The 11629-nt window shown below is 44.6% G+C and overlaps 1 long non-coding RNA gene across 1 annotated transcript; it reads right to left on the bottom strand.

The window, feature by feature from the left end:
* Positions 1-8278: 8278 nt before the first annotated feature.
* Positions 8279-8778, bottom strand: LOC146811804 (uncharacterized). The gene is made up of 3 exons (XR_014965838.1): positions 8737-8778; positions 8604-8642; positions 8279-8522 (listed from the first exon to the last, which is right to left on the bottom strand). It is a non-coding gene; the product is annotated as an uncharacterized LOC146811804 (long non-coding RNA).
* Positions 8779-11629: the final 2851 nt, after the last annotated feature.

Raw genomic sequence — 11629 nt, 5'->3', positions numbered from 1 at the left:
TGCGGCTGCTTTTTTGCCCGGGAAGGTGTCTCATTCCGGGCTGCCACACACGACGGGGGGGGGCTGAAGCCCTGTGAGTCCAATGGGTGTTGCGCGCCTGCTCCAAGGTGTATATTTCAAGCATATTCATCTCCCACAAGCTAATTTCCGTTTATATGCTTTAAATAAAATGTCGCTTGGCCATTGTTGCTGGACAGGCCCTGAATGTGCGTCACTGTGTCGGACAAGTTGGCCCTGTGCAGACATAGGCCTCGCCCAATCTCCTTAAATTAATGTAAATGAGCCTCTGCTAATTTATTTAGCAGTTCATCAGCGGCAGTCAATGTCTGTTAAAAGTGGCCCATGTGCGCCCCACAGTCTGTGGTAAGGGGGCAGCACCCAGAGGCTGTCCTGCCTCCCCTATGGATTATACCTTATTATGTGTATTGCAGGGGTGGGACGTTGTCATGCAATAACGTTAAATGTGTTTTAGGAAGACCTATACTGCTAAAATTGTGGCGTTTTTCACCTCGAAAGTTATCGTCCGAGTGTATTCATTCGCGTGGTCTCTTGCGACAAATAACTGGCCCAAGGCGCTGACACAGGCCTAAACAGAGTCAAACTGTGCTTTCTTTCAATATGGCTGCCTCGCACTGCCTGCATTTTTTCCGCCTCAATACACAGAAAGATGCTGTGCCTGGATTTATTAGTTTTGGCGAAGCATAGTCTGAGACCTCTCAAATCAATCATTGAAGTATATGCGAGTGTGCATCGCCATCTACCGGTTGAGTAACGCAACACAACAAATCATATGAAAGGCAAATTCAAAAGGGAACAAATACAATAATAATGGGAGTTTACAGCAAGGTACTCACGTTTTGGATAGGTTAAGAGCTCCTGTGGTAACCGGCAACTGTCCCTGGAGTGTCCTCTGTATAAAACTGAGATTGCGCTTCTAGTCGAATTATTTACGAGGGAATCTTCAATCTGACGATGAGAAAGGATTTCCAGGTGGAGACACTCCAAACCCTCGCACAGCACAAGGAGAGGTCCAGGTAGATGCGCCCCTCCTGAATATAGCTCTTTAGATATGCTGATGTGAATGGGTAAAAGAGGCGCGATCGGCCCTCGTCCCGCCACTGGTGACATCACGTATGACATGCCTTATTCCATAGACTTACAATCTTGCGTATAGAACAGATATACTTAAAAATATAAAAGCCTGTACTACCACTAGCAGTTAACAGGAGTCTTTGCTCACATAAAGTGATCATGAAATAACAATGAGAAGTTATCTTTTAAAAGGTTCCATAGTAATGGGATGGTGCAGGACAACTGTCAATGTTGTTTTAGATAAATAAAACAAGCATTTACATTGCAATGGTCTCGGCATTGTTAAAGTTAGAGCTATTGGCATTGCTCATGACATTATTTTTGTTTATGTTTGTGTTTTTAAAACATTTAAAGAAACGGCATTGTTATTTACAATGTCAATAGCTTAATCTCTCCCAACGCAACCCTCCCTCCACGCCAACCACACGCGAGCCATGCCGGCCATCACTGGTGGCAGATATTATTTCTTTGTAGAAGTAATCAGCAAGTTAACAATAAAAATAGATGTCTTTTTACCACAAAGGCGCTCTTCAGACCGAACAGTGCACAATGGGCACACTACAGTAACATGCACCGTTTGCCCCTCTTTTTTTCAAAGTTTTCTCAGGAGGAGAACCCCCTGAACCCAGGGCTGTCTTAACAGCATTATAGGCCCCCGGGGAAAGCAGTGAACCGGACCCTGCCTACACAACCACTCACAGGAATAAAAAAGGTTTAACGGAAATGTGTATTAAATTCTGGCCTGCTTGGGGCCCCTATGCTTGTGGGGCCCCCGGGCAACTGCCCAGTGTGCCCATGCGTTAAGACGGCACTGCCCGAACCTCCCTTCTGTCAGTGGGGCTTGCTCCCTAAGCTCGCTAAGCCAATCTCGCCCAAAACTATTATAACCCAGTACTTTGAAACGTCTCTGTCTGCCACTGCACAAAAACCTTTTATAGTTCAGACCCCGGGCACCGTGTCAGTTCTTTCCATAGTAATAATGTGTATTCATTTGACAGATGAGATAAAGTGTGACTGACTGCATAGCAAAGTGATGTCCACTGTAAATTAGCTGGAAGCACCATGGCTATTTTTCACCATTATTCACCATTTAGTAAAAGATGCATAAAAGTCAGGCATTGTTGTATTCTGGTATTGCTTCTAGACTTGCATTCTGAAGTATGGGACGCCATAAGCATGCAGCTTTGCATGTAACAGAATGTCTGTGAGGCACACTTGGCTAATGCGGACCTGTCTGTGAATACCCACCATCATTAAAGGAGTGCGAGAAGCCACAGATGTCTTCGATACGCCTCAGACAAAACACGCTCCGAGAAAGAAGACAGCTTCGCATCGAGCGTACAAATGAAACCTCACAACATCGCCAATACTCCAACCACCTTGTCGCCTTGGAAACAATATGGCGGCAGTGACATCAGCAACAATTATGTGCAATTTTCGCTTTACTTTATCGCCTAGGTAACCAGAATGGGGCTCGCTGCTTGACATATTTGTAATGTATTAGTCTTGTATAAATATTGCCCCGGTGCAGCCTTTCCGCATCCTTGTGTGCCTGCGTGTCTGCAGAAACAGAGATAAGCCGCTCTCCCGGACGGGGCAGCCGAGTCCGGAGTGAATATGTCTCATTTCTTTTTAAAATATTTCTTTTGGCCTTGCCTCCGCCTCTAATATGAATTCTGCAAATCAATTTTAGGAGCAGCTGCAGGAACGTGTCGACGCCAATTGTTTTAAAACCAGCCAATAGGAAAGGGAGAGAGGGGCGCGCGCTGGTTCATCTGACCTTAGCCAGCTAATATTATTCATTAAGTCCTTTAGAATACCCGGGACGGGTGGAAATAGAAACGGAAATGGTTTCCATGCCTGTCTGAGCTGAAATTAGTTTAAGGCGAGCTAGCAGAGAACAACCGAAGCCTTCGGTAGCCGAGACCTAATAAACACGTGAATGTCCCTGTAAAAAAAACAAAAAAAACACGCCCACCAGTGTAAAAGGGACGGGGCTTAAAAAAGAGAAAGAAGCGAAAAAACACACCCCCGAATCCGAAAAAGACGGGGCTTGTTTTGACAGACAAAGCTCTTCTCCAATGGCTGACCAGCATTTAAGAGGCCAGCCAATGGAGAAGAGGGGCGGGTTGAAGCCCCACTACTGAAAAACGTTAAATCTCGCAAGCGAGACTGCGCAAGCGCAGCCTTCGCCAGCCGAGACCTAAAAAGGTCACAAGATCACTGATTAACCTAATCCACTGCCTTTGGCCACAATAAGCTTTGCAAATGTTTCTATGGCCTTAGTGGGCTACATATGTTATTTAATTGAAAAATTATATTGGGACTTATGAGAGAAGACAAACCACTGACCAGTCTGTAAATTATTATTATTAAATTGAATTTGTAGGGCGCACAGCTACCCCGAAGGGTTTCCCGGCGCCAGGCTGGTAGGGAAGGACAGGTAGTGAGTGAAAAGGAAAGTTTTAGAGGTTAAAAAAAACAAGTCTTTAAACCCTTGCGGAAGGCACCAAACACGTTTTCCTCTCGTAGGGAAGCAGGTAGAGAATTTCATAGGATCTGTCCTAAATAGGAGAAGGACTGACCACGCATACAAATACGTCTGACTTTTGGGACAACAAACCTAGTCTGCTTGGCCGAGAGCAGAGGACGCAAGGGCTGATAATGCTGAGCCAATTCTTGAAGATATTGGGGGGCCACTCCAGTTTTAATTTTAAACATATAGCACAAAGCTTTACATTTGACCCGTTTCTCCACTGTCAGCCAGTGTAGGTCACGAAGAAATCCCGAGACAACTTCGGCACACAACAAAGCAGTCTAGCAGCCGCATTTTGCACTAATTGCAGTCTCTGGATTGTTGCTTTGTTGAAACCTAGATAAAGAACATTGCCGTCCAGTCTAGAAGTAACTAGGGTGTGGACTACTGTTCTCTGTGCTGAGAGGGGAATCAGCCATTTTAGAACAGTAAAACAGGTAGAGGACACCCTGGTGACTTATTATTTGCCAACATGATGCACTGGCATGGGTAAAGCTCTGATTTCAGAGGGCCTATGTTGAGGCTCCCAAAGGTCCTGTTTTTACCTAAGATCATGACTTCAGTCTTGTCCCCGTTTAATTTGAGCAGGTTGTTTTGCAACCAGGACGCCACTTTACTCAATCCTAACTGAAGGACGGAGGATTCAGAAACCTTAGAAGAAGAAAGGAAAAAGATGATCTGGGTATCGTCAAGCCCAGTGACTGCAAGCCTCTCACTAAAATGTAGTGGGAGAGTGTGAGAAAGGCTGCTTTATTGAGACAGGTGCACATTAACAGCTTAATCCTGGTCAAAATGTCTTACAAAACTATCACCTCGCTAAACATCCAATTAACTAACCAATATCCTACCCCTACTCCTACTCCCCCCGACAGTATCCCACCCCTCACGTATCTCATTACCTTTTAAAGATCATTTGAACATTTTCAATTTTAACTTACCCCCCCCAGCCTAGGACTACAAGTATTAAACTCAAATCAACTAAACTTCTCAACCTTGATCTTCCTGCCTACCCTCTTTCTTCCCATGCTTCACCAATGGCAATGCCACTCAAACTTCTGTAACCTCCTGGAAAAGATTCCAGGCCACTGCCATCCAGAAAAAGGCTGATTGCTGACTTTTTCGGACCGCCCCTCCCCCCCAACTCTTGTGTCAGACTTCCCCAGGGCCTCCTGCTTATCTGCGTATATTCAGCGCCCACATAACCACCTCTTTCAGTCCCAACAGGTGCAACTCCATCGCTACCCAAGAAAGATGAAAGCCATCGCTCCGAAAAAACTCAATGTTGTCGTACAGAATATCTGAGTGGCAATTGTGGCCAAAACCAAGGTCCCTGCAGAATCGACTCATCTCCCTGTTAATCTTTCTGCACTCCCTGCCCACTGCTGCTGCCTTTACAGGACCCCTCCACTGCCTGTGGGGCATTAACTCTGTCTAAATGACAAAGCTCCCAGACTGCTTCAAATCATGTTTCATGGCCCTTATCAAAACCACACCCTTCTCCAGGACAAGATCAGTCTCCCCAGGTGGAGAACCAACACATTCATACATCTCCCTTCCACAAGCGTGCAATTCAAACACGTGATCCAATTGTGCCATCTCATGCCCCCCTTTCCCTGTCCAGGTAACAGGAAACATGCAGTGGTCGAATCCCAAGTTGGTACCATAGCCCCTCTGACCACTTGCCACTCTGCCCATTTGATGAAGGAATGTCCTACAACCCAGATGGACAATTCCTCCACCACTGATCCTGTAACCAAACCTGAAAGAAAAACAGCATTAAATATTCACACGGTAAGCCTTGACGAACTGCCCCCACCGGATGCGCACACATATCTCCGAAAGCAATCAGAAGACCAGCGCCCCAGCCGCAGGATGTCCTCCTGTACCCAGCCACAATTGCCAGTTTCGGTTGCAGCACCAATCCAGAATGAGTGTGTCCCATAGGCAGAAGTAGTGACCCGCAATGCCACTAGGGCCTTGCGCATAATGGAGAGAAGCTGGAAGGCAGTTACTCGTGCCCCAACTGTCGCTGGAAAACTACCCCGCCGGAAACCGTGTGTTGTACAAACTACCTGTCACAGCATGCCACCGGGCAGAGTTCCAACACCAGGAGAGCCTGTAACACTACAGATTTTCCTTGTGCCCTCTGGTTAGTCTTGGAGCTGCACAGCCACACCGCCAACCTGCTCTCTCTCCTCTCGATATCCTCCAACGTCACTCCGCCTGCTCCTACAGCCCAATAACTCAGACACTCGGAAGGCACCAAAGATTATCCAGGAGATCAGGGTGGAAAACACGCATACTTCTTTTCTCCCCTGCAGACCAACAGCAACTGCTGCAGCACCCGGCAAAACAAATTCCATGATAAGGGCCACCGCGGTCGCCCAAGGTGACATTGCTCTCTTGCCCAGCCCTCGAGCATCCTGTGCCCTAGTTCCCCAGCTGATGGAAGGGTAGCCCCACAGCAGTTTGTCCCTGAAAGCAATAACTGCTAGCTTCCCAGCCACTGAAACGCATGACAAGCACTGCTCTGTCAAAACCAGGATAAATTGCACCACATACTCTGTCCTACACCACCCACCCTCCCTCCTGAAGCAAACATTCCAACCGAGCCTGACCATAAGCCCTCCTATTCGATAGAGCTAGGGCCCCTACCTGTGTAGGCCCCATCCTGTGCTGCCTATTAACCACAGCTCCGCTGCTCCACTGGCATAGGTGTCTTGCATCTGTCTGCTCCCTTGGCCAGCCCACAGAATCTCTCCCACTGGAATTGAGACAAAGCATCTGCAATGTAATTTTCTAACCCCGGCACATGCCATACCCTGAAAGAGATATAATCTTTCAGACAACCGAACACGAAGATGTGCAACAGTTTTAGCACCTGCCCATCTCTTGCTGACTGTCTGTTCACCACCTGCACAACAGCCATGTTGTACACTCGGAACAACACCCTGCAGTGCACCAACTCTCCCCACAGTGTAACTGCTACCACTAGCGTGAAGAGTTCCAGAAATGCAATGCTTTGTCCTCCTGCCTTCAACTGTGCAAGACATTCCTCTGCGCTCCAGTGACCCAGCCAAAAAAACAAATTCCCAGACTCCAACCGCATCTGAGAAGATCTGCACATCCCAGTCAAGATTGTTCTGCCAGGTCAATGGAATTCCACTGAAGGAATTCTAAAAGAATTCCCACATCCTGAGGTCCTCTTTGACCCCAGCTGATAGGCATACGTGATGGTGTGGCAGTGACCCCCCCTGCAAAAGCCATACCTAGCCAACAGGTTAAATTGAGGTGACTCAAAAGGACCTGCACTTCCCTCACTGTCACTTTTTCTCTAGTCAGCATGGTTGTTGACAATGTCTGCATAGCTTCTTTCTTGTCCTGTGGCAGTCGCGCCTCCATTTTTTCTGCATCTAGTTCAGTCTCAAGAAAGAACAAAACTGTGCTCGGACCCTCTGTCTTTTCGGGGGCGAGCGGCACACCCAAGTTACCCATGAGCTCCTGGAATCTTACCAATGCTTGCTGGCAGTCCGACAAGCCTGTTGCCCCCCATGAAAAATAAGTCATCAAGGTAGTTTGTCACCAGCCTATGGTCCGCATGCAATGTGAAAAGCCATTCTAGAAAGGAACTGAAACAGTCAAACAGTGCACATGAGATAAAAATATCCCATTGGCAGACCCTTATACACATACCATTTCCCTTCAAAGTGCATGCCCAACAGTTGAAAGTCATGCAGGTGAACTGGAAGAAAGCCCGCGATGATCAAACGGATCGGCGTTCGGGGAGAAATTCGTCTCAGGATTACCCGTACGTGAACTTCCTCTGGTGGCAGGATCCCGCGGGCTTTCTTGAGGCACCTATTTTTACCACAGCGCCTGATTGTCGGAATAAACTGCTTTCCATATCCCTTGATGAGATTACGCGTTTGCGCTGCCACTTTTCTGGAAACAGACTACATTTTCCTTTGGTTTACGATGATATTTGGCAGGCTCTTCGATCATTCTTGGAGTATACTACACTGTGGAACTGTTGTAGTTTGACCTTCGGAAAAACTCACGATCCCTAGGTGTGTTTGTCCCACACTACTTTTTAATCTTCGCCCTGATGAAGGTGTAGCCCCGGCTGGGGCTTGACACCGAAACGCGCGTTGGCGCTTCTTAGATCACTGGGTAGCTGAAACGCCACTACCCATATCTTGTGGATGGCTACTATCAAACTGCCATTTAATCATCCTATGGCAGTCCTACGATCCTAATGTGTTTTTATTTATGTGAAAAAAATCTATATTTTATATGCTGGGTATATTGATGATAGTTAACAACAACTGGGTTTAGGCAAGTAGCAGTAAGGATAAGCCTATAAACGTAAGTAACAAAAGAAATACCAATACTGAAAAAACTTTATTGTCCGCCTTTCTTTGGCGGAGGATTATATTGAATGAAAACAACATAAGCCAATAACCTATTTTTACATCTATTTAATATATTTGATCTTTCAATTATTTAAAGGTCACTTTTATTTTTGAGTGATTTTAAGCAATAAATTGTAAACATGTAACTAAAGGCAAACATTAGCTGTGGACATATAAAACTTTCTCACTTCAGACACACCCAATTTTTTCACATTTCTTATAACATACATTCATTCACATACCATACTGCGCAGTTCCAAACATACAAAATACCACACACCAATCAACAGATATTTTAAATTCTTACAAGGAATATTTAGAGGGAATATTTACATGGGGGCCATAGAAACATATTTTGTCAAAATGGAGCACAAAGATGCAAACATTTTTTAGGGGTTATTTTAAACTCTTATGGCCCAAGGGTAATGGTCGACGCGTTTCAAGCCCCGTCTATTCTTGGGGCTCTCATCAGGACCTAGAAGCTGAAGAGACAGGGAGAAACTTAGTACTACTAGAACGCCACTATTCTGTCTAAACAACTAGGCAGCTTGTCAGGATTTTACCTTTAAGGGAGACAAAAACGTCCAGGGTCGTCTTAAGACCTACGACAAAAGGAGCCAATAAAAATCAGCACGACTGAAAAGCCATTCATTAAATCATACATTCAGTTTGAATGTTCGGAAAACACATGCTTACTTTATGTGTGTCTCGTCTTGTCTTGAAGGAGTGGTGATTTAACTGAAAGGAACGGGAGTGGGGAGATTAGTTTGGATAAAATGAGAAGTTTTCTAAGAGATGGAAAGCTACACTTAGTGACTTACTGATGGTTGTTCGCAATCTCTTCGCTCAGGGTGACGTGTCGGTAAGAGAATCTTTTCAGGAATGTGTTTCAACTACTGTGGAGATGAAAAAATGCCGAAATCAAAACCCGCTTCAAGGGGAGCGTCTCTTAAACAGTTTTAAAGAAGAGTGCAAGGTACCTTCATATTCACAGCGGTCGCGGCTCTTAAATCTGCGTGTAAACAGCTTTGGTTCACTCTGTTGCTGGAAGAGAAGGGAGGAGAGCTTAGTCTCACTCTGCGTATTATCGGAATAATTTTGTATGCAGCTAAAAGGGAATACCGCTCTGTTCGTATTATAAATACCTGCAAGTCTTGCGAATTTCTTTCCGTTGTGGAGACCAGTCCTACTGTGTTCCGCATTCAGGAACGAAGTCTCGTAGGATTTAAAAGTGTACCTTCGTTGTGCGAGTATTCATGGGACTTGTAGTTCGAGTCTCACGGGCTCATGGGATATGTAGTTGACAATACATTTCTATGGTTGTAGGATGTCACTTCTAAGCACCGTGTTTCTATGCTCCAAGTTGCGGTGAATTTCTGCGGGAGGGATGACCCACAACAAACCCTTCCTTCCTCCCAGAATATCAAGGGAGCTCTTCAAAAAACTTTATAACTTTCTCTGAAACCTCATCATCTTCAAGTGGCAGCGAGGGAGAGGGAACTGAAGGATTCAGAAACAACAATAGAAGAGGCAATCCGCAACAACAACAACAAACTCCTTTTTTAGGCAGAGGACAACAGAGAGCACGTGGAAGAGTCCGATTCAACACCCAACCTTGGGAGATGTCCACACGGAGACAGAATTACAAGAACTAGAACCATCATTGGTATACAATTCATCAAAGAAAAAGTTGACACAAGAGGAACAGAGTATCTTGGAAAAAGGTTTGTCTTTTGTTCCTTCTAAAAATACTAATTTTGTTAGACTAAAGATGGAAGCAATAGAATTCTGTCGCAAGATTAGGTTAAAAACTTTCTTTGCACAAAACCCTTACACAGAGATGGCTGAAAACACAGGCCTAAAGAAAAAATCTTCTTTTTGTCCTCCTAATAACAAAATCCCGAAGGAAGTCATAATCTTTGAAAAAACCATCCTGTCATCCATTTCTGAAATGGAGAAGAGAAAGAGATGGGTTAAGTTCAACACTACAAAAAACCAAATGCAAGCTCTATCCAATCTGCAAAAAGACACTTCCGTTATAATAAAACAGGCCGACAAAGGTGGATCAATCATTGTGTGGGACACGGTTGACTACACCTCTGAAGTAATGAGACAATTAGAAGACAACAACTGCTATCGAAAGATTAACAAAGATCCGACAGTGGAGCTACAACACACCCTGTTTCCACTGTTGGATAAAGGCTTTGAACAAGGATTTCTGAATAAAAAAGAACTCGAATTCCTACAGAATAAAAACCCACGGACTCCACTTTTTTATGTCCTTCCAAAGATTCATAAAAACGAATCAACACCTCCTGGCAGACCCATTGTCTCTGGCTGCGATTCACTGTTAGAACCTATCTCTAAATTTGTAGATCATTTCCTTAAACCATTCATTCAGGAAGTACCCTCATTTTTGCAAGACACGACAGATTTTATCAATAAATTGGAGCCACTTTCCTTCAGCGCGGAGACAGACTACTTGGTGACACTAGACGTAGTTTCCCTCTATACACAAATACCCCAGGATGAAGGCCTGGCAGTGATTAATCAATTCCTGGAAAGCAGACCAAGACCAACAAGAGTTCCCACAGAATTCATCATGGAACTAGCCAGTTTTGCCTTAAAGAAAAACTATTTTAACTTCAATGGCGATTACTACTTCCAAATTCGTGGAGTCGCAATGGGTTGTCCTTTCGCCCCAGAATTAGCCATACCCTTTATGGCTAAGTATGAAGAGAAGTTTGTCTACAATGCGAATCCATTTTCCATCTGGATTGGTAATTGGATGCGTTACATCGACGACGTCTTTATGACTTGGACAAGTACGGAAATCAAACTTAAACAATTCTTCGATTGGCTAAATAACCAAACCCAAGAAATAAAATTCAGCATGAACTACTCCCAGATAAAAATTCCATTCTTAGACGTGGAGGTCTACCCAGCTGAAAACAGATTAGTTACTACATTATTCAAAAAACCCACCGACCGCAATAAAGCATTACACTTCACAAGCAGCCATCCAAGAAACCTAAAAGAGAATCTTCCTTTTGGCCAATTCCTTAGAATCAGACGGAATTGTTTCTATAAAGACGAATATATACATCACGCCGAAAAACTGCTGGACAATCTAAAGAAAAGGGGCTACCCCAAAAAATTACTTAAAAAATCAATGAAAAGAGCATGGTGGACCCCACGCGAAACGCTCTTGGAAAGAAAAGTCAAAACCCCTGTTGAAAGGATAGTGTGTGTTTCCACATTTTGTCCTAATTCCAATAACCTCAAAAAAGCAATTAAACAAAACTGGCATCTAATTAAATATCTGGACCAGTCTTTCAATGAAAATCCACTCTTTGCTTTTAAAAAAGATCGCAGCATTGCAAATCAAGTGGTAAGAGCAGCTATGCCAATGACCAAACAAATCTCGCTAAGAGATTATGTAGGACTTCCACCAGTAGTAGGCCACCATAAGTGCGGGACCTGCTTATGCTGCGACTCAACGGAAGAAGGGACACTGTTCACCCATAACTCAATCCATTGGAAACATGAATCCTTCACGAATTGTAGAAGTAGATCTGTAATCTATGGA

This window comes from Triturus cristatus, chromosome 7 (assembly GCF_964204655.1).
Source record: "Triturus cristatus chromosome 7, aTriCri1.1, whole genome shotgun sequence".
Taxonomy (NCBI): domain Eukaryota; kingdom Metazoa; phylum Chordata; class Amphibia; order Caudata; family Salamandridae; genus Triturus; species Triturus cristatus.
Note: the sequence above shows the minus strand (reverse complement) of the source record. Positions and strands in the feature narration are given on the sequence as shown.